We start from the raw sequence: 20,635 nt of genomic DNA on the forward strand, positions 1-20,635 counted from the left end.
GCGAGGTCACCCAGAGAACCGCGTGTACCTTCCCCTCTCTCCCGCTTTCTTTTTTCTTCCTTTTCTTTTTTTTTTCTCGCCCTTTTACTATTTTTTTATTTTCTAAACTGAGTGACACGGGGATCGTTTCTGTGTACACACACACACCGCGAGAATTCCTCCGGAGCGCTAATAGTGTCCCTCTGTCCTGGAATCCTTCCCAGCGGCCCTGATGCTCAGCGTGGGAATCAAGGGCACTGATAGGAGGATGTGGGAGAGTTAAGAACCGTCTTTCACTCGTGTGCACGCACACACACACACACACACACACACACACACACACACACACACACACACACACACACACACACACACACACACACACATGCATGCACACGCACACACACGGAACATTTAGTGGGAAAAGGGGGCTCTGAAGAAATACACATCGGGGGATCCGTTGCATCCCTCCCTCCTCCTCCTCCTGTAGTCATAACTTCAGTCACAAGTCTCTCCCCGTACCGTTCCACATGGTTCTGCCTTGAGTGTCAACGGGCCTCTCTGGGGAAACGAGTGGCTGATGGGGGGGATAAGGGCGACCAGCGACTTGTCTCTACCTGATCTCTCTCTCTCTCTCTATTCCGTATCGTCCCATGATCGCTCTTATCGGCTCCATCTTAATCTCCCCCACATCTCACTCTCGCTCTCTGAAAACACTGACACACTCTCTCTCTCTCTCTCTCTCTCCCTCCCACACACACACGCGCGCGTGCACACACACACACACACACACACACACACACACTGAGACTCACTATACTTACCGTCTGCTGCTGTCATGTTGTTGTAGGATTTACCATTACAGGACGAGAGAGAGAGAGAGAGAGAGAGAGATTGCAAGTATTTCAGATGTCCCCTCTGGTGCGAAGGGCCTTTGAATAATGCCTCTGGGAATTGGTGTTTGACCTTCTCTCTCTCTCTCTCTCTCTCTCTCTCTCTCTCTCTCTCTCTCTCTCTCTCTCTCTCTCTCTCTCTCTCGCTCTATCAGGCTGTAATGAAGGTCTTCTCCCCCCCGCCTGACGGTGAATATATATCACCTTTAACAAGAGTGCATTCCTGTCCTGACACCATGGGAGAAAAGCCAGTCCTGAAAGTACAGTGTGAGAAGGACAGGAGGACAGGAACAGGAAGAGAGAGACGGTGAAAAAGGGGGGGGGGGGGGGGGGCACCTCAACACGACCAAGTATTTGGGTCCAAAAGGTGTCAAATGTGCTCTTGTAGAGTCAAATACACACAGGGATTTTTTTTTTTAATAGTAAAAACAGAAAGATTAGATTACATTAGATTAGATTAAAATCTCATTTATCTTGGCAACTATACAATGCAACACGACAAGCCGTGATAACATCTAGTATGTTCAATTAGATTAGATTCAAATGTATTGTCATCATACATTCAAGATTCAAGATTCAAGATTCAAGTTCAAGTTTCTTTATTAGTTGTCATACAGAAGTACAGAATACTTTTATACAAAATGCTTATTTCTGTTACGCTCCAGAGACTGTGCTAGACAAAAATAGATAAGTATAAAATAAGTATAGCAAGTATAAAATAGAAGTCAAGTACATAGACAAAAGTGTTCAGTATATACATATATACAATGTAGAATGCAGAGTAGAAGTAACTGAGTTACAATACAATATACTATACAGTGCAAAGCAGAAATGGGATGAGGTACAATTTAGGTACAATTTACAGTAAGGTGTAATGAGATATGGGTTGTAGTGCAAATTCTTTATCAATAAATATAAAGTGTGTTTAGGTGTTCTACAGTGGGTAAAGTGGGTGCTGCAGTGAGTTGTTTGTTTAAAGTGAGTGCGTCCGTGTGGATGTGTGTGCTGTGAGTGCATTTGATGGTTGTTACATAGTGTTATTGTTCATTGAGCATTCTGATGGCCTGAGGATAGAAGCTTCTTCTGAGTCTCTCTGTGCTTGCCATGAGACTCCGGTATTGCTTGCCTGACCGCAGCAGTTCAAAGAGGCAGTTGTTTGGATGGCTGGAGTCTTTGATAATTTTCTTAGCCTTACCCATGCACCGCTTGTTGTAAATGTCCTGGAGAGTGGGAAGCCCCCCTCCAATTGTGCGTTTGGCTGAACGGGCCACTCTCTGTAGTCTGCTACGGTCTTTTGCGGTGCTATTCCCAAACCAGGAAGTGATATTGCCAGTCAGGATGCTCTCTATTGTGCATGAGTAGAAGTTCTTAAGGATCTTCTGACTGACTTGGAACTTCCTTAGGCGCCTGAGGAAGTAGAGGCGTTTCCGTGCCTTCTTCACAACACTGTCAATGTGTGTGGTCCATGTCAAGTCCTCGGATATGTAGGCTCCGAGGTACTTAAAGCTGTTCACTCTCTCAACGGTGCCCCGTCGATGCTGAGGGGGCTGTAGTCCCTGACCCCCGACCTCCTAAAGTCCACAATCATCTCCTTTGTTTTGCTGACGTTCAGGGAGAGGCTGTTCTCTTGACACCATCCCGCTAGAACCTTGACCTCCTCCAGGTAGGCCCTCTCGTCGTTTGCAGAGATCAGGCCCACCACTACTGTGTCGTCAGCAAATTTGATGATTGTGTTGTTGTTCCGCTGTGCCACACAGTCATGTGTGTACAGGGAGTAGAGGAGGGGACTCAGAACACAGCCCTGGGGGGCCCCTATGTTGAGAGTGATGGATGGGGAGGTGCAGTTGCCTGCTCTCCCCACCTGGGGTCTGCCCGTCAGGAAGTCGAAGACCCACTGGCAGAGGTCATAGTTCAAGCCCAGGTCCCTGAGCTTGGCTATGAGTTTGGAGGGGACTATGGTATTGAATGCTGAGCTGTAGTCGATGAACAGCATTCTCACATAGTTCTCCTGCCTCTTGTCCAGGTGTGATGCTGCTGTGTGCAGCACATGGGCTATGGCGTCCTCTGTGGACCTGTTGGGGCGGTATGCAAATTGCAGGGGGTCCAGGTTGATGGGGAGGGAGGAGCAGATGTAGCCCTTTACTAGCTTCTCAAAGCACTTCATGGCTATGGAGGTGAGAGCTACAGGGCGGTAGTCGTTGAGAGTTTATTCATCACATACATACCAGGGCATACAGTGAAATGTGGTTGGCCATGCCCGCTACGATTGTGCAATAAAACAATATTACTTGTAGTAATAATAATAAGATAACTAGAATAGACATGATAAATAGACATGTTAATAAATCACTTAAAGGCACTGGATCATATGTACACTCCTATACAATGTGCAGTTTTACTTGTATGTCCCTATGCTATACTTGCTGTTACTAACTATACTATGCAACAATCACAACAGGTTCCTTTCCTTTTTTCAGGTGTCCTTTTTCCCTTCCTTTAAAGTGTCTTTTTCTTGTGTGTTTAAAGTGACCTATGGTGCGTTTGTGTGTGAGCAAGTGCAGAATGTTGTCTTGTGTGTGTGTGTGTGTGTGTGTGTATGTGTTCTGTTCTTGCTGCATGTATACGGAGGCGCTTGCCTGACCACAGCAGCTTGAACAGGCTATTGTTGGGGTGGTGAGGGGCCTTCATTATTCTGCAGGCTCTGGATTTGCACCTCCTAAGTCCTGCAGGAGTGGTAGTGCAATACCCGTAGTCCATTCTGCTGAGCGCACCACTCTCTGTAGGGCCTTCCTATCCTGGGCCGTGCTGTTTCCAAACCAGGCAGTGATGTTCCCAGTCAGAATGCTCTCTACAGCCCCGGAATAGGAGTGGAGTATCTTCCCTGATACTCTGAACTTCCTTAATTGTCTCAGGTGTTAGAGGCGCTGTTTCGCCTTTTTTTACCACAGTGTCTATGTGAGTTGTCCATGTCAGGTCCTCTGTGATGTGGACTCCCAGGTACTTAAAATACATCACAAGTACAGTACAACGAAAAGACGTTTGGCATCCAACAAGAGTACAAATGTAATAGTAAAGTGCAATAGTAATATATATGTATATGGTAAGAATAAATATAGGCTATCATTCAGAGTTATATGGGTTATATGCAGGAAGGATTATATGCAGGTATATTCAGACAGATATGGATATATATATACATATATGTATACAGTATATATACAGTAAATGTAAATATATTAATTTATATATACAGTATATACAGCACTATTGTACATGCTATCATACAGAGTTACAGCATCTACAGATATGTACAGTAACACGGCTAGGAGGAACAGGACAGGAGGCTAAAAGGAAGAGGATTCTTAGTGAAGACTGAATTAAAGCGGTAGAGACTCAACAGAGAGACTCCAACAGAGAGACCAGAAGAAGTCATAAAGGAAGCCAGACAACGGCAGAATTGGAACATATGTGCTGTGTGTGTGTGTGTGTGTGTGTGTGTGTGTGTGTGTGTGTGTGTGTGTGTGTGTGTGTGTGTGTGTGTGTGTGTGTGTGTGTGTGTGTGTGTGTGTGTGTGTGTGTGTGTGTGTGTGTGTGTGTGTGTGTGTGTGCAGGCCTGTGTACTGTGTGCGCCTCCTTTGTGGCGCTCGAAGGCCCCCTGTGTGTGGTCTGCCTGGGTCTCTCGAGGAGCGAGCTGGGGAGGAGGAGCGCCTCTCAGACACTTCAGGCTGCAGTCTCACACACACAGCCCGGGATGAGAGGGGAGCCGGGAGAGAGGGAGAGAGGGAGAGGTCCAATAAACAAGGGGCCCGTTTGATCCGGGCCGCAGATGCCCACCAGCCTGCCAAGTCCTCTTTGTCTTAGCGGAGGACACCACAGCCGGCCCACAGACAGCCGTCTATACCCCGGTCGGTGCGCGGTGCATCGTTCACACACTCTGCGGTGCCAAGAGAGAGAGAGAGAGAGAGAGAGAGGGGGGGGGGGGGGGGGGTAGAGAGATAGAAGAGAGAGAGAGAGAGGGAGAGAGAGAGATTAGATTAGATCATCATTTATTGTCATTAGCACAAGTACAGTACAACAAAAAGAAGTTTGGCGTCCAACCAGAGTGCAAATGTAAACAGTAAAGTGCAATAGTGATATACAATGTACAGGTGGTTAAACTGGGTATAAAATATATACATTTGTATTGTTGAGTAATAGTGCTAATCAGACGTATGTACAGGGTTGTAGTATTAATATGTACAGTGGTAGTAAGTCACACTGGCCAGCAGTGTAACTAGTAAGAATAGGTAAGGAATATGTACAGATATAGATACACTATACAGATATGTAAAAAATCATATGCAGGTATGTACAATCAGACGTGGATAGATATATTTTATATACAGTAAGAATAAATATATACAATATATATATATACAAGTAGGTATATAGAAGGATTGTATGCAGGTATATTCAGACAGATATGGATATATATATATATATATGCGGTAAATATAAATGTATATATACAGTATATACAGCACTATTGTAGTTCAAGTTTCTTTAATAGTTGTCATACAGAAGTACAGAATACTTAATACAAAATGCTTCTTACTGTTACGCTCCAGAGACTGTGCAAGACAAGATAAGTATGAAATAAAATAACATAGTATAGCATGTAAATTAGAAGTAAAAAATTAGGTCACAGTGTTCAGTATAGACATATGTACAATGTTCGATGCATAATAGACGTAACTGAGTTACCATATAACAATATACTATGCAGTGTACTAATATACAATACTATATAGTGCAAAGCAGAAATGGGATGAGGTACAATTTAGGTACAATTTACAGTAGGTGTACGAGTTGTAGTGCAAATCCTTTATCAATAAATATAAAGTGTGTTTGTGTGATCTAAAGTGTGGAGAGTGGGTGCTGCAGTGTGTTGTTTGTTTAAGTGAGTGTGTGCGTGTGGGTGTGTGTGCTATGTGCAATTGATGGTTGTTGCATAGTGTTTATTGTTCGTTGAGCAGCCTGATGGCCTGGGGATAGAAGCTTCTTCTGAGTCTTTCTGTGCTCGCCTTAAGACTCCGGTATCGCTTGCCTGACCGCAGCAGTTCAAAGAGGCAGTTGTTCCGTTGGCTGGAGTCCTTGATGATTCTCTTCGCCTTCCCCCTGCACCGCTTGTTGTAAATGTTCTGGAGGGTGGGAAGCCCCCCTCCAATTGTGCGTTCGGCTGAACGTGTCACTCTTTGTAGTCTGCTACGGTCTTGTGCAGTGCTATTCCCAAACCAGGAGGTGATGTTGCCAGTCAGGATGCTCTCTATTGTACATGAGTAGAAGTTCCTATGGATCTTCTGACTGACTTGGAACTTCCTTAGGCGCCTGAGGAAGTAGAGGCGTTGTCGTGCCTTCTTCACAACACTGTCAATGTGTGTGGTCCATGTCAAGTCCTCGGATATGTAGGCTCCGAGGTACTTAAAGCTGTTCACTCTCTCAACCGGTGCCCCGTCGATGCTGAGGGGGCTGTAGTCCTTGACCCCCGACCTCCTGAAGTCCACAATCATCTCTTTTGTTTTGCTGACGTTCAGGGAGAGGCAGTTCTCCTGACACCACTGTGACAGATTCTCTACCTCTTCCAGGTAGGCCCTCTCGTCGTTGGCAGAGATCAGGCCCACCACTACTGTGTCATCAGCAAATTTGATGATTGTGTTGTTGTTCCGCTGTGCCACGCAGTCATGTGTGTACAGGGAGTAGAGGAGGGGGCTCAGAACACAGCCCTGGGGGGCCCCTATGTTGAGCGTGATGGATGAGGAGGTGCAGTTGCCTGCTCTTACCACCTGGGGTCTGCCCGTCAGGAAGTCCAAGACCCACTGGCAGAGGTCATAGTTCAAGCCCAGGTCCCTGAGCTTGGCTATGAGTTTGGAGGGGACTATGGTATTGAATGCTGAGCTGTAGTCGATGAACAGCATTCTCACATAGTTCCCCTGCCTCTTGTCCAGGTGTGATGCTGCTGTGTGCAGCACATGGGCTATGGCGTCCTCCGTGGACCTGTTGGGGCGATATGCAAATTGCAGGGGGTCCAGGTTGATGGGGAGGGAGGAACAGATGTAGCCCTTCACTAGCTTCTCAAAGCACTTCATGGCTATGGAGGTGAGGGCTACAGGGCGGTAGTCGTTGAGGCAAGCGGGCGTTGATTTTTTGGGTACAGGGATGATGGTGGACTTCTTCAGACAGGTGGGGATGACAGCCTGTTCATTGTACATGCTGTCATACAGGGTTATATGGGTTATATGCAGGTGTATAAGTAGGTATACAGAAGGATTATAAGCAGGTATATTCAGACAGATATGGATATATATATATGCGGTAAATATATAAATGTATAAAGTATAAACAGCACTATTGTACCATTGACAGGGAGGGGGATGAAGAAGCGATGAAAAAATCGCACACATGTGCATGACTTCACTCCACACTACACACGCCGCCCCCGGTCTCCATTATCTCCATGCATTGTCTTCCTCCTTGTTTTGTTTATCATTGTTGTCCTTTCCCTAAACATTCTCATGGCGACGCCGTCCAACTTTCACTCTGCGGGTGATTAGCGCGAGGGAGAGATGCCCCCTCGGAGTCCCTCCACATGGTCCTCATCACTGGCCTGGGCCGACTGGGGCCGACTGCCGGCGTGGAGGGAGATTGGAAGATTGAGTTTGCAAATCCCCCTGAAATATGCAAAGGGGAGCAAGCCAAATCCAGTGAAATTGATATTGTAGATAAGTGGAAACATATTATCGGTGCCATTGCATAGGCAGTGATTTCCTTCGTGACTTTGATGGGTGTTTCTTTAACGGCTTCTTATATCTGGACTTGGGATCTCGGCGATTAAAGTAAAATTATGTCCTGGAGAGGGTTTTTACAAGCGCTGGTCAGCTTGTTGACGGCTTACAAGACATGGTTTGGCAAATAAAGAAACAGCGGAGTTATTAGCGTGTGGTTTGGGAAAAAAAAAAGATTCCACTTTAAAAGACGAGAGTTGACGTGCCATCGTGTTTTCGTATGCACGGACACAAGCTACTCATTCGATTCATTCCACTGGGCCAAGGAATTCACTCTGGCACGGAGACAACCTGGCTCGTTCAACGTACGTCAGACCTCACTGGACCCCCACCTAGGGCCCTAAGCCCAGGACATTTACACCAGGCGTTGCAGGGCCAAGGCTGAGTGTAACTGAGGGGTACAATTCCCTGACTGTATTACTAGATATGATACTTACTACCACTACCTTTGTACTTAATATTCGGCCACCCAGTACTCGGCATAAATATATTATTGTCGGGGAGTTCGCGACCCTCTCTGCGCCACCCCCCTTCCCCCTGTCTCCGGCTGTCCCTGAGCAACGACCGGAGTGTTGAATGTCCCGTGACTAAGACGGGGAGGACGTGACCCTCTTGCGCCGCCCCTGTGCCTCAAATAGATCCGCTATCAACTCTATCTTTAATCTTTCAAAATGTTCAGTTGCTATCGCTATTAGCTCTATCTTTAATTTTTCAAAATGTACAGTTGCTATTGCATGCACTCATCTGTGTTTCACCACACACATGAGTGCATGCTTACCAACTGTCCGTCTGCAACACTACTATCACCGACATCTAAGAAGGGAGATCCCCCCTTGAACGGCCCTTCTAAGGTTTCTCTCCTCCTCATTGCCTGTGGAGCTTTTTTTCCCTATTGTTAGGTTTTAGTGAGTTTTTCCTTACCTTCGCGTGGGGTATGTCTGGGAGTGCTTGCATTCTTTCATTTATTTGCATTCATCTAAAAAATGTTTGGACCCTATGGTGTTCTTGTTCTGTTCTTGACTTATTGTTATGTTGTCTTCTTGACTTGTTTAAAGAAGACCTGTACGGCCCATGGGGACATTAACGTGTGTTGTCGGGCCCTATAAATAAATTTGATTTGATTTGATTTGATTATGATGAACACTGTCACGTAGATGAAACGGATCCAACACAAATGTACGAATTAGAAATAGGTCTTTATTTCTACACAGCGATGGTGTGTAGAGCAAGCACTTAATCAAATCAATCACATTTATGAATGGGAATTAGTATGCACTTTTATGGCAAGAGTATTCGTCGGTATATCAATAGAGAATGTCCAATCTCTGAAGGCGCAGGTGGTACATATACGACCTGGAATAATTAAGGAATAACAGCAATGATACTTTAATGATTATAGACTGGATACACTAGGGGGGGGTTAATCCGGTCGCTTGTAAGCCGACAGGAGTAGGAAGGGGGGGGGGGTAGAGTCCGGCTGCCTCATCCGGCCAAGGGTATCCCAGGTGAACCCACTGTAGTGCCGTTCAATGCGCCGGCGATCCTTGGACCGCAGATGAAAGCAGATGGACTCTTTGTGGGCCGGCGTCCTCCGGTCCACGGAGGAGAGACGTGAAGCGACCTCGTCTTGCAGAGCGTCTCCTCACCTTGCGTCCTCTCCAGGGGGGGGGGTTCCAACACACGGCAGTGTCGGGGGTCTTTATCCATGGAATAATCAACGTATACAAAGCATAATCCGTGCCTGGGAAGCTGGGCTGTCGTCGGTAGAATAATCCGGTATACAGGTCCACTCGCTCGTCGGCTCTGGGGCTCCTCGGGTGCAATCTCACATGGGGTCGATCATCCTGGATAAGCAGCCAGTTTTCTGCCCGAAACGATGGGGTGCTGACTACGGTAGTATTCTCACCGCACGAAGCACTATATATTAACAGACTATTATTAGCTTAATAGACTACGTCCAACTCGACGATATAGTGCTAAATATGACTATTCAAATATTAATATACACGATGTCTCAATACCGATGGTAGGCCGAACTTGGCCTTACTCCCACACGTGGCGTCGCGGGGAGGCTTTACGTCTGTCACTCTATTGGAGGGTAAGAAACTGGACTGAAAAGGAAGTCCTACTTTAGTAGCGCAGTATATATACGCACTATGAACAAATAGTCCCATTAGTGGTGCGGTAGCCAGATTCCTATGCGGAACTAGGACTTGTTCGTACATGTTGAGCGGTACGTTTGAACTGGGTCTGGGGGGTATGGCAGCCTGGCACCAAGGTCTCGACCAATAGTAGAATGGAGACTATTATGGGATGTTCAGTAGGCTAGAATGGATATTCAATGCATATTGTACAAGGAATATACAAGGGATATCAAGGAATATTAGAGAATATACAAATACAATTAAATATATATATATAATAAATATATATATTCGGTTTAATCTGGCCCTTCACAACAGCCACCCCCTGATTGGTCCCAGACCTAATCAGTTAAGCAGAGACAGATTAATCGCGTTGTCTATTTACACATAAGGGTTTGCTGTAGGGGTCAGTCAACTTCACAAAGTCATAGGGTTATAGGGTCATGGTCATCATCGATTGTGTCTGGGAGTCGGGGCAGTTCTATGAGCCTCGCCACGGGACGGGTGTAAGTGCGACCCTGGACGAGCACTTCAGCTGCTCGGACCTTGCCGTCGGCACCGGTGATCACTTTGCTTACGCGGCCGGCCGGCCACATAGCTCTGGGCAGTGATTGATCAATAATCATGACGACTGTTCCTTCTGTCAAATTGTCTCTCTCCTTTACCCACTTCTGGCGGGTCTGTAGAGACGGTAGGTAGTGCAGTAGGAAACTGCTCCAAAACTTGTCGGCTAATACTTGGCTGTACCTCCACATTCGTCGGCCGTTCGCTTCTTCAGGCCGGTACATTGTCTGGGGTAACGTGGGATCTAGCCGCCCCATCAGGAGTGTGTTGGGGTCTGCGGAGATAACAGTGCTCAATCCACAGAACACAGGCTTCTTATTCTCAGCCTCCTCCTGACTGGCTTCCCTCGGGATAGGCATGGGCCACTCTCCTTCCGGGAGCTTTAGGAATGCTGGGCCGTCACTGTAGACATTGCGACGGGTGAGGTCATCCAGGGGCATCCCCCGGGTGATGACGTCAGCTGGGTTCTGTTTTGTATCAACGTAGCGCCACTCTGTTTCTCCGGTTAACTCTTTGGTTAAGTCTTGAATCTCGGTGACTCTGACTCCCACGAAGACTTTGTACTTGCATGAGTCCGATTTGATCCAGGCGAGTACTGTCGTGGAATCTGACCACAGGATTGTTCTAGACACCGGTATGGTGAGCTCACGTTGGATGAGCGTGGCTAGGTGCGCTCCGGCTAGGGCTGCGCAGAGCTCTAGACGTGGGATAGATTGTTGCTTGCGTGGGGCTATTCTCGAGCGGGCGAGGACAAATGCTGTGTAGATCTCTCCCCCCTTTTCTTGGGCCCGCAAGTAGGCTACTGATCCGTATGCGACCTCTGAGGCGTCACTGAAGACGTGTAAGTCCATTTTACATGTCTCTGGCCTCACCGTGGGTGGGAAGTAGCTTCGGCGCATATTAACGCCTGGGAGTGAGTGGAGCTCCATCTCCCACTCTCTCCAGGTGGATGCAAGGTGTGCGGGAATGGGGTCGTCCCAGCCCTGGTCCTTGTCCCACAATGCTCGTACAAAATTTTTGCCCTGGTGGTGTACGGTAGAATACATCCTAGCGGGTCATATTGTCGGGCGAGTGTTGTGTACACACTCCGTCTGGTGGTCGGCGCCGCCGCCGGCCTTCCCTGCTCCGTAGTCAGGGGCTTGTGTCTGTAGTGAAGCGAATCTGTTTTGAATCGCCACACCAATCCCAGGGTCATCTCCTGGGCTTCTCCCGGGATTGTAGCCATCCAGGTCTCGCTGCTGGCTGCCTTGTCCTCGGAGGAGAGGCTGCGCAGTACTTGCGGATCGCTGCTGGCCCACTGCCTGAGATCAAAGCCGCCTTTGATCAATGAGGCGCGGAGTTTAATCAGGAGAGCCTCGGCTTCTTCCTGGGTTGAAAGGCTTTGTAGACAGTTGTCTACGTAGAAGCTGTTCTTTACGCTGTGTCGGACCTCTTCGTCCGCTGCTGGGTCCTCTGCTACATGTTTCTGTAGTGCAAATGTAGCACAGCAGGGGCTGCACGTCGTTCCGAAGGGGAGGACTTCCCATTGGTAGATGGCTGGGTGCTCATCTCCTGGCTTCTCTCTCCATAGGAACCGTAACAGGGGCTTGTCCTCCTCTACTAATCTCACCTGCAGGAACATTCCTTTAATGTCCCCGCTGATGGCCACCTTTTCCTGGCGGAAGCGGAGTAGAACGCCGAGTAGGGAGGGGCCGAGTGTGGGACCGGGCAGTAACTCTTTATTCAGATTTTGGGATCCGATCTGGTAGCTGCAGTTAAATACTATGCGGTCTTTACCGTTGTGATGGACCTTGTGGTGAGGCACGTACCACGATTCAGTGGTCTGGTCAGCCTCTTTAATGTCCATCTTTGTGACGTGTCCCGCTGTGATGAGCTTCTCAATCTCAGCGCGGTATACACTCTCTTGGGCGGGGTTCTTGGCTAAGCGCCGCTCCGTGTTCAGCAGGTACCGTTCTGTGGCGTCTGTCTTGGCGTGGAAAGTAGGCATTCCTTCTCGCCGCAGGAGTGGCGTGGCGTATCTCAACACGCCGTTGACCGGGACTCTCTTGGTCCCTGTCTCGAGGAGGTGAATGGCGTAAATGTCATCTTTAGAGCGAATGTCTTTCTTTCCGTTCTTAAAGGGCATTTGTTCCAAGGTCCATAACCGCTCTACGTGTTGCAGGAGTGCGGTTTCTCCCTCCGTGACTCGGGAGTGGAGACATCTAGTGGCTGTACTTCGGTTGAGAGATTTGGCGAGCGGGCCTTGGAGAGTCCATCCCAAACGGGTCTCGACTGCTGCAGGACAGCCTCGGGGTCCGGTATGAACCCGGTCTATCGGGACAATGAGGTCTGCATGGTCGGAGCCTATCAACAGGGTCGGCATAGCATTGTCTATGAGCGGGATCGGTAACTTGCGCAGATGTGCATATTTCTCCATCAGCTTGGCGACGGGGTATGTGTACCGCGACAGTCCTATTTCTTGGCTGGTGAAAGCGTCTGTAATCTGGTACCGTCGCTCAGGCTGGCCGCTTGCTGCGATAGAGAATGAGACATTCTCGCCCTTTATCGTCTTCAAATCTCGTCTTATTGTCCGAATTGTCATTTGGGTTTCGCTTCCCCGCAGCCCTAGCTGGGCCGCAGCGGAGGCGAGCAGAAGGGTCTTCTCTGACCCGTCATCGAGGACGGCGTAAGTGTCCAGGACTTTATTCTGGTAGCTTAGTGTCACACGCACTACTTTTAGGAGTACTCGGGCTCCACTGCTGCTGGCGGGATCGATGTACATGACGCTCGCTTTGCTGCTGGATGGTGCGGGTGAAGGGCGCCGTCTGTTACTGTCGTGAAGTATGTCCAGATGGGCTCCATCGCACTTGGTGCACCTTTTCTTTAAGCGGCATTCGGCTGCCATTTGTGAGCGCGCACAGCGAAAACAGCGCTTGTTGGACTTTATCCATTGACTTGCTTCCTCCGCGTTCAGCTTGGGGAAGGAGTCACATTGCGCTAGCCAGTGTTCTTTCTCACAGTAGGGGCACACTATCTTCCACTTCTCCGTTCTGGAGGGGGTACTGTGGCTCCTGCTGCTCGGTACTGACTCCGATTGGTGCATCACAGTCACCGATCTTCTTCCATCATTTAGTCGTCTGGTTCCTTCTCTGGAGCCAGGGGTGCTCCGTCCGAATGTATCTAGCCGTAGGCTGCTGACTTCTCTCGCCAGGAAGTCTGCTAGATCGAGGAGGTTCGTTTCGGGGCCATTCGGGTCTCGGTGGTCTCTCTGCCGCCTAAAACGCTCCTGTCGAGCGGGCGGCAGCTTCTCCAAGATCCTTTCCACATTTGAGTTGGCGTAAAGTTCATGCCTCCCCTTCTCTCTCTGCGCTCCCAACATCCCTACCAGGGACTGCACTCTGATGGACAGGTCGTCCAGTGCTCGATTGTCTATTGCTGGGGGTAAGCGGTCGATGTGTCGGATCTCCTGGATCACGTAATCCCATATGCGCCCATACCTCTGGTCCAATGCTACCAGCGCTGCTGTGTATGGGGTGGTGGAAGTCGCGTAGGCGAGCGCTATATTATGTGCGCGGGGTACCTTTAAGTGCTTCAGTAGGATGGCGTATTTATGGCGTTCATCCAATACATCCACCAACATGGTCTCCAGACACATGCGGAGTTCTGTATACTGGGCCCGGTTCTCTTGGGTGAAGTCGGGTACCATAGGCGTGCCAATGTATGACGCTGACTGTGGATACATCGGCGAGCGTTGGGGGAGAGGCCTCCTAGGCGAGTCTCCTCCCGCTCCTTGGTATGGGCTGGTACCGGCAGTGTACCATGGCCCGCTTGTCCAGGTGCTGTTCCTCGGTGCGGGTCGTGCGTCGTGCTCACCCGTGTATAGAGTCGGGGGTCTGTAGCGCAGCTCCGCGGGAGTATAGCCTGGGCTGTACCGGACCTCCTGGTCCGGTAGAGTACTGTGCTGTCGTCGGGCGTGGTTCTCCTCCTCTTCCTCTTCGTCTTCAGTTAGGTCATCCAGTGCTTGTAGTCTCTGGTTTAGCCTCTCCACAGGATATGCTGCTCCTTCCCGGTTGCTAGGTCTCGCTTGGACCGGTGGGGGGAGGTGGTCTGTGGGGGGTATAGACCTCGTCTGTTGGTCAAGTTCAGGGTTGTTTACTCGGCTAGGGGATGCCGCCCTGGAGGTGTGTCTAGACGAGTTCCTGGAGCCTCTGGCGGAGGGAGAGGGTGTTGTCCGTCTGATCAGCTGTTCTATTAGTTGCGCTTGCTGTCTGTCGCGCTCTGCGTCCCGTAGAGCACCAGCAGCTGCTCGCTGGCTGTCTGCTCGGTCTCGGGCCACATTCTCTTCCCTCTGAATGCGTCTTATTTCTAGACGTATATGCTCTTCTTCGCTCCGCTGCTGGATCTGCAGTCGGTCGCGTTCAGCAGCGGCGTTCAGGCTGATGAGGAAGGCCTGCTGTAGGGTCCTCTCTGCCTCGCTGGGAGAAGGCGGTTGTATAGGGGAGCCTTCCCTCGGGGTACTCCTTGCGGAGCCTTGGAGCTCTATCTCCACGGTGCTCTCCCCGTCTTCTTCCGTGCCGAGTTCTCTCTCGGTAGCGCTGTATTCCTCCCGGGACTCATCGGGGACTACTTCTTCAGTACTGGCGGGGTGTGAAGTCATGTCTGGTTCCCACTGGTCCCCACCGTGAACTTGGTCAGTTACATTAGAACCCGTAGGGGCCTCTATGGTCGGGGTAGTCTGGGCGTTGGGGTTAGACATACTTTTACTTTCTAGTTTTACCGCGTTTACTGTTAGTAGAAGACTAGGTTGTTGACTGACAGCGTAAGCCTCTAAGTACTGAGGGAGCCGTCGTTCGCGCTGCGGGCGTTGGTTAGGAGGATCGTTTCGTGGAGTGTTCATCATAGGCCATTTCAATATTAATAACACTATATTAATATTACACTAATTACCCTCCGGCTCAAAGGACCAATTGTAACTGAGGGGTACAATTCCCTGACTGTATTACTAGATATGATACTTACTACCACTACCTTTGTACTTAATATTTGGCCACCCAGTACTCGGCATAAATATATTATGATGAACACTGTCACGTAGATGAAACGGATCCAACACAAATGTACGAATTAGAAATAGGTCTTTATTTCTACACAGCGATGGTGTGTAGAGCAAGCACTTAATCAAATCAATCACATTTATGAATGGGAATTAGTATGCACTTTTATGGCAAGAGTATTCGTCGGTATATCAATAGAGAATGTCCAATCTCTGAAGGCGCAGGTGGTACATATACGACCTGGAATAATTAAGGAATAACAGCAATGATACTTTAATGATTATAGACTGGATACACTAGGGGGGGGTTAATCCGGTCGCTTGTAAGCCGACAGGAGTAGGAAGGGGGGGGGGGTAGAGTCCGGCTGCCTCATCCGGCCAAGGGTATCCCAGGTGAACCCACTGTAGTGCCGTTCAATGCGCCGGCGATCCTTGGACCGCAGATGAAAGCAGATGGACTCTTTGTGGGCCGGCGTCCTCCGGTCCACGGAGGAGAGACGTGAAGCGACCTCGTCTTGCAGAGCGTCTCCTCACCTTGCGTCCTCTCCAGGGGGGGGGGTTCCAACACACGGCAGTGTCGGGGGTCTTTATCCATGGAATAATCAACGTATACAAAGCATAATCCGTGCCTGGGAAGGCGGGCTGTCGTCGGTAGAATAATCCAGTATACAGGTCCACTCGCTCGTCGGCTCTGGGGCTCCTCGGGTGCAATCTCACATGGGGTCGATCATCCTGGATAAGCAGCCAGTTTTCTGCCCGAAACGATGGGGTGCTGACTACGGTAGTATTCTCACCGCACGAAGCACTATATATTAACAGACTATTATTAGCTTAATAGACTACGTCCAACTCGACGATATAGTGCCAAATATGACTATTCAAATATTAATATACACGATGTCTCAATACCGATGGTAGGCGAACTTGGCCTTACTCCCACACGTGGCGTCGCGGGGAGGCTTTACGTCTGTCACTCTATTGGAGGGTAAGAAACTGGACTGAAAAGGAAGTCCTACTTTAGTAGCGCAGTATATATACGCACTATGAACAAATAGTCCCATTAGTGGTGCGGTAGCCAGATTCCTACGCGGAACTAGGACTTGTTCGTACATGTTGAGCGGTACGTTTGAACTGGGTCTGGGGGGTATGGCAGCCTGGCACCAAGGTCTCGACCAATAGTAGAATGGAGACTATTATGGGATGTTCAGTAGGCTAGAATGGATATTCAATGCATATTGTACAAGGAATATACAAGGGATATCAAGGAATATTAGAGAATATACAAATACAATTAAATATATATATATAATAAATATATATATTCGGTTTAATCTGGCCCTTCACAACACTGAGAGAATAGTCAAAATACTCTAGCCACCCAAACAACTGCCTCTTTGCACTGCTGTGGTCAGGCAAGCACTACCGGAGTCTCAAGGCCAGTACAGAGAGACTGCATTTTAGCATTTTGTTTGCATTTTGTTCATTATATTATATATATATATATATTTTTTTTTAATCAATTTTTTCGCACGTCGCCCCCATCGCTTCCTGATTCTGCTGCGCAGGCGCACCAACCGACCTGTAGGAGTCGCTGTCCACAACGTCCGATCACCACCCACCAGCTTCCCACCCCCTAATACTGCCAATTGTATTAGTATGAACGACCAGCCAAGCTGATAGCAATGCGGAGAGCTGGGCTCGAACCCAGCGTCTCCTGCATTGGTGGTGAGCGCCTTGCCCACTGCACCACCTAGCCGCCCTATATTATATATTTTGTATATTATATATTTTGTATAGTGTTCGGTCTTTATTCTTTAACTTTTTTACTGTATGAAGCACAATCTCAGGAGGCTCATACAGAACCAAGCATTTCACTGTAATGTACCTTATATGTGACAAATAAAACAAAACTTGAACTCTCTGTGAAAATAAGTACACAATCTTCTGGCTCAGTTGGTGGAGCATCAACTGTTCTAGTAGGGTCCATGCTGCTTGTACTTCACTTCTGTCCGTGCTTGTAGATCTACATACTGATGCTTGTACTTCACTTTGGTTTGCGCTTGTAGATCTACATAATGATGCTGCTTGTACTTCACCTCTGTTTGTGCTTGTAGATCTGCAGGCTGATGCTGCTTGTACTTCACCTCTGTTTGTGCTTGTAGATCTACAAACTGATTTTACTTATACTTCTCTTCTGTTCCTGCTTGTAGATCAACTGGCTGAGGCTAGTTGTACTGGGTCTGTATTAGTACTGATTGTACTGGGTCTGTATTAGTACTGTGTAACTGAGGGGTACAATTCCCTGACTGTATTACTAGATATGATACTTACTACCACTACCTTTGTACTTAATATTCGGCCACCCAGTACTCGGCATAAATATATTATGATGAACACTGTCACGTAGATGAAACGGATCCAACACAAATGTACGAATTAGAAATAGGTCTTTATTTCTACACAGCGATGGTGTGTAGAGCAAGCACTTAATCAAATCAATCACATTTATGAATGGGAATTAGTATGCACTTTTATGGCAAGAGTATTCGTCGGTATATCAATAGAGAATGTCCAATCTCTGAAGGCGCAGGTGGTACATATACGACCTGGAATAGTTAAGGAAGAACAGCAATGATACTTTAATGATTATAGACTGGATACACTAGGGGGGGTTAATCCGGTCGCTTGTAAGCCGACAGGAGTAGGAAGGGGGGGGGGGGGTAGAGTCCGGCTGCCTCATCCGGCCAAGGGTATCCCAGGTGAACCCACTGTAGTGCCGTTCAATGCGCCGGCGATCCTTGGACCGCAGATGAAAGCAGATGGACTCTTTGTGGGCCGGCGTCCTCCGGTCCACGGAGGAGAGACGTGAAGCGACCTCGTCTTGCAGAGCGTCTCCTCACCTTGCGTCCTCTCCAGGGGGGGGGGGTTCCAACACACGGCAGTGTCGGGGGTCTTTATCCATGGAATAATCAACGTATACAAAGCATAATCCGTGCCTGGGAAGGCGGGCTGTCGTCGGTAGAATAATCCGGTATACAGGTCCACTCGCTCGTCGGCTCTGGGGCTCCTCGGGTGCAATCTCACATGGGGTCGATCATCCTGGATAAGCAGCCAGTTTTCTGCCCGAAACGATGGGGTGCTGACTACGGTAGTATTCTCACCGCACGAAGCACTATATATTAACAGACTATTATTAGCTTAATAGACTACGTCCAACTCGACGATATAGTGCCAAATATGACTATTCAAATATTAATATACACGATGTCTCAATACCGATGGTAGGCCGAACTTGGCCTTACTCCCACACGTGGCGTCGCGGGGAGGCTTTACGTCTGTCACTCTATTGGAGGGTAAGAAACTGGACTGAAAAGGGAAGTCCTACTTTAGTAGCGCAGTATATATACGCACTATGAACAAATAGTCCCATTAGTGGTGCGGTAGCCAGATTCCTACGCGGAACTAGGACTTGTTTGTACATGTTGAGCGGTACGTTTGAACTGGGTCTGGGGGGTATGGCAGCCTGGCACCAAGGTCTCGACCAATAGTAGAATGGAGACTATTATGGGATGTTCAGTAGGCTAGAATGGATATTCAATGCATATTGTACAAGGAATATACAAGGGATATCAGGGAATATTAGAGAATATACAAATACAATTAAATATATATAAATAAATATATATATTCGGTTTAATCTGGCCCTTCACAACAGCCACCCCCTGATTGGTCCCAGACCTAATCAGTTAAGCAGAGACAGATTAATCGCGTTGTCTATTTACACATAAGGGTTTGCTGTAGGGGTCAGTCAACTTCACAAAGTCATAGGGTTATAGGGTCATGGTCATCATCGATTGTGTCTGGGAGTCGGGGCAGTTCTATGAGCCTCGCCACGGGACGGGTGTAAGTGCGACCCTGGACAAGCACTTCAGCTGCTCGGACCTTGCCGTCGGCACCGGTGATCACTTTGCTTACGCGGCCGGCCGGCCACATAGCTCTGGGCAGTGATTGATCAATAATCATGACGACTGTTCCTTCTGTCAAATTGTCTCTCTCCTTTACCCACTTCTGGCGGGTCTGTAGAGACGGTAGGTAGTGCAGTAGGAAACTGCTCCAAAACTTGTCGGCTAATACTTGGCTGTACCTCCACATTCGTCGGCCGTTCGCTTCTTCAGGCCGGTACATTGTCTGGGGTAACGTGGGATCTAGCCGCCCCATCAGGAGTGTGTTGGGGTCTGCGGAGATAACAGTGCTCAATCCACAGAACACAGGCTTCTTATTCTCAGCCTCCTCCTGACTGGCTTCCCTCGGGATAGGCGTGGGCCACTCTCCTTCCGGGAGCTTTAGGAATGCTAGGCCGTCACTGTAGACATTGCGACGGGTGAGGTCATCTAGGGGCATTCCCCGGGTGATGACGTCAGCTGGGTTCTGTTTTGTATCAACGTAGCGCCACTCTGTTTCTGCGGTTAACTCTTCGGTTAAGTCTTGAATCTCGGTGACTCTGACTCCCACGAAGACTTTGTACTTGCATGGGTCCGATTTGATCCAGGCGAGTACTGTCGTGGAATCTGACCACAGGATTGTTCTAGACACCGGTATGGTGAGCTCACGTTGGATGAGCGTGGCTAGGTGCGCTCCGGCTAGGGCTGCGCAGAGCTCTAGACGTGGGATAGATTGTTGCTTGCGTGGGGCTATTCTCGAGCGGGCGAGGACAAATGCTGTGTAGATCTCTCCCCCCTTTTCTTGGGCCCGCAAGTAGGCTACTGATCCGTATGCGACCTCTGAGGCGTCACTGAAGACGTGTAAGTCCATTTTACATGTCTCTGGCCTCACCGTGGGTGGGAAGTAGCTTCGGCGCATATTAACGCCTGGGAGTGAGTGGAGCTCCATCTCCCACTCTCTCCAGGTGGATGCAAGGTGTGCGGGAATGGGGTCGTCCCAGCCCTGGTCCTTGTCCCACAATGCTCGTACAATCATTTTTGCCCTGGTGGTGTACGGTAGAATACATCCTAGCGGGTCATATTGTCGGGCGAGTGTTGTGTACACACTCCGTCTGGTGGTCGGCGCCGCCGCCGGCCTTCCCTGCTCCGTTTTCAGGGGCTTGTGTCTGTAGTGAAGCGAATCTGTTTTGAATCGCCACACCAATCCCAGGGTCATCTCCTGGGCTTCTCCCGGGATTGTAGCCATCCAGGTCTCGCTGCT

Source organism: Notolepis coatsorum (genome assembly GCF_963971535.1).
Source record: "Notolepis coatsorum genome assembly, chromosome: 14".
In the NCBI taxonomy this organism is placed as follows: Eukaryota; Metazoa; Chordata; class Actinopteri; order Aulopiformes; family Paralepididae; genus Notolepis; species Notolepis coatsorum.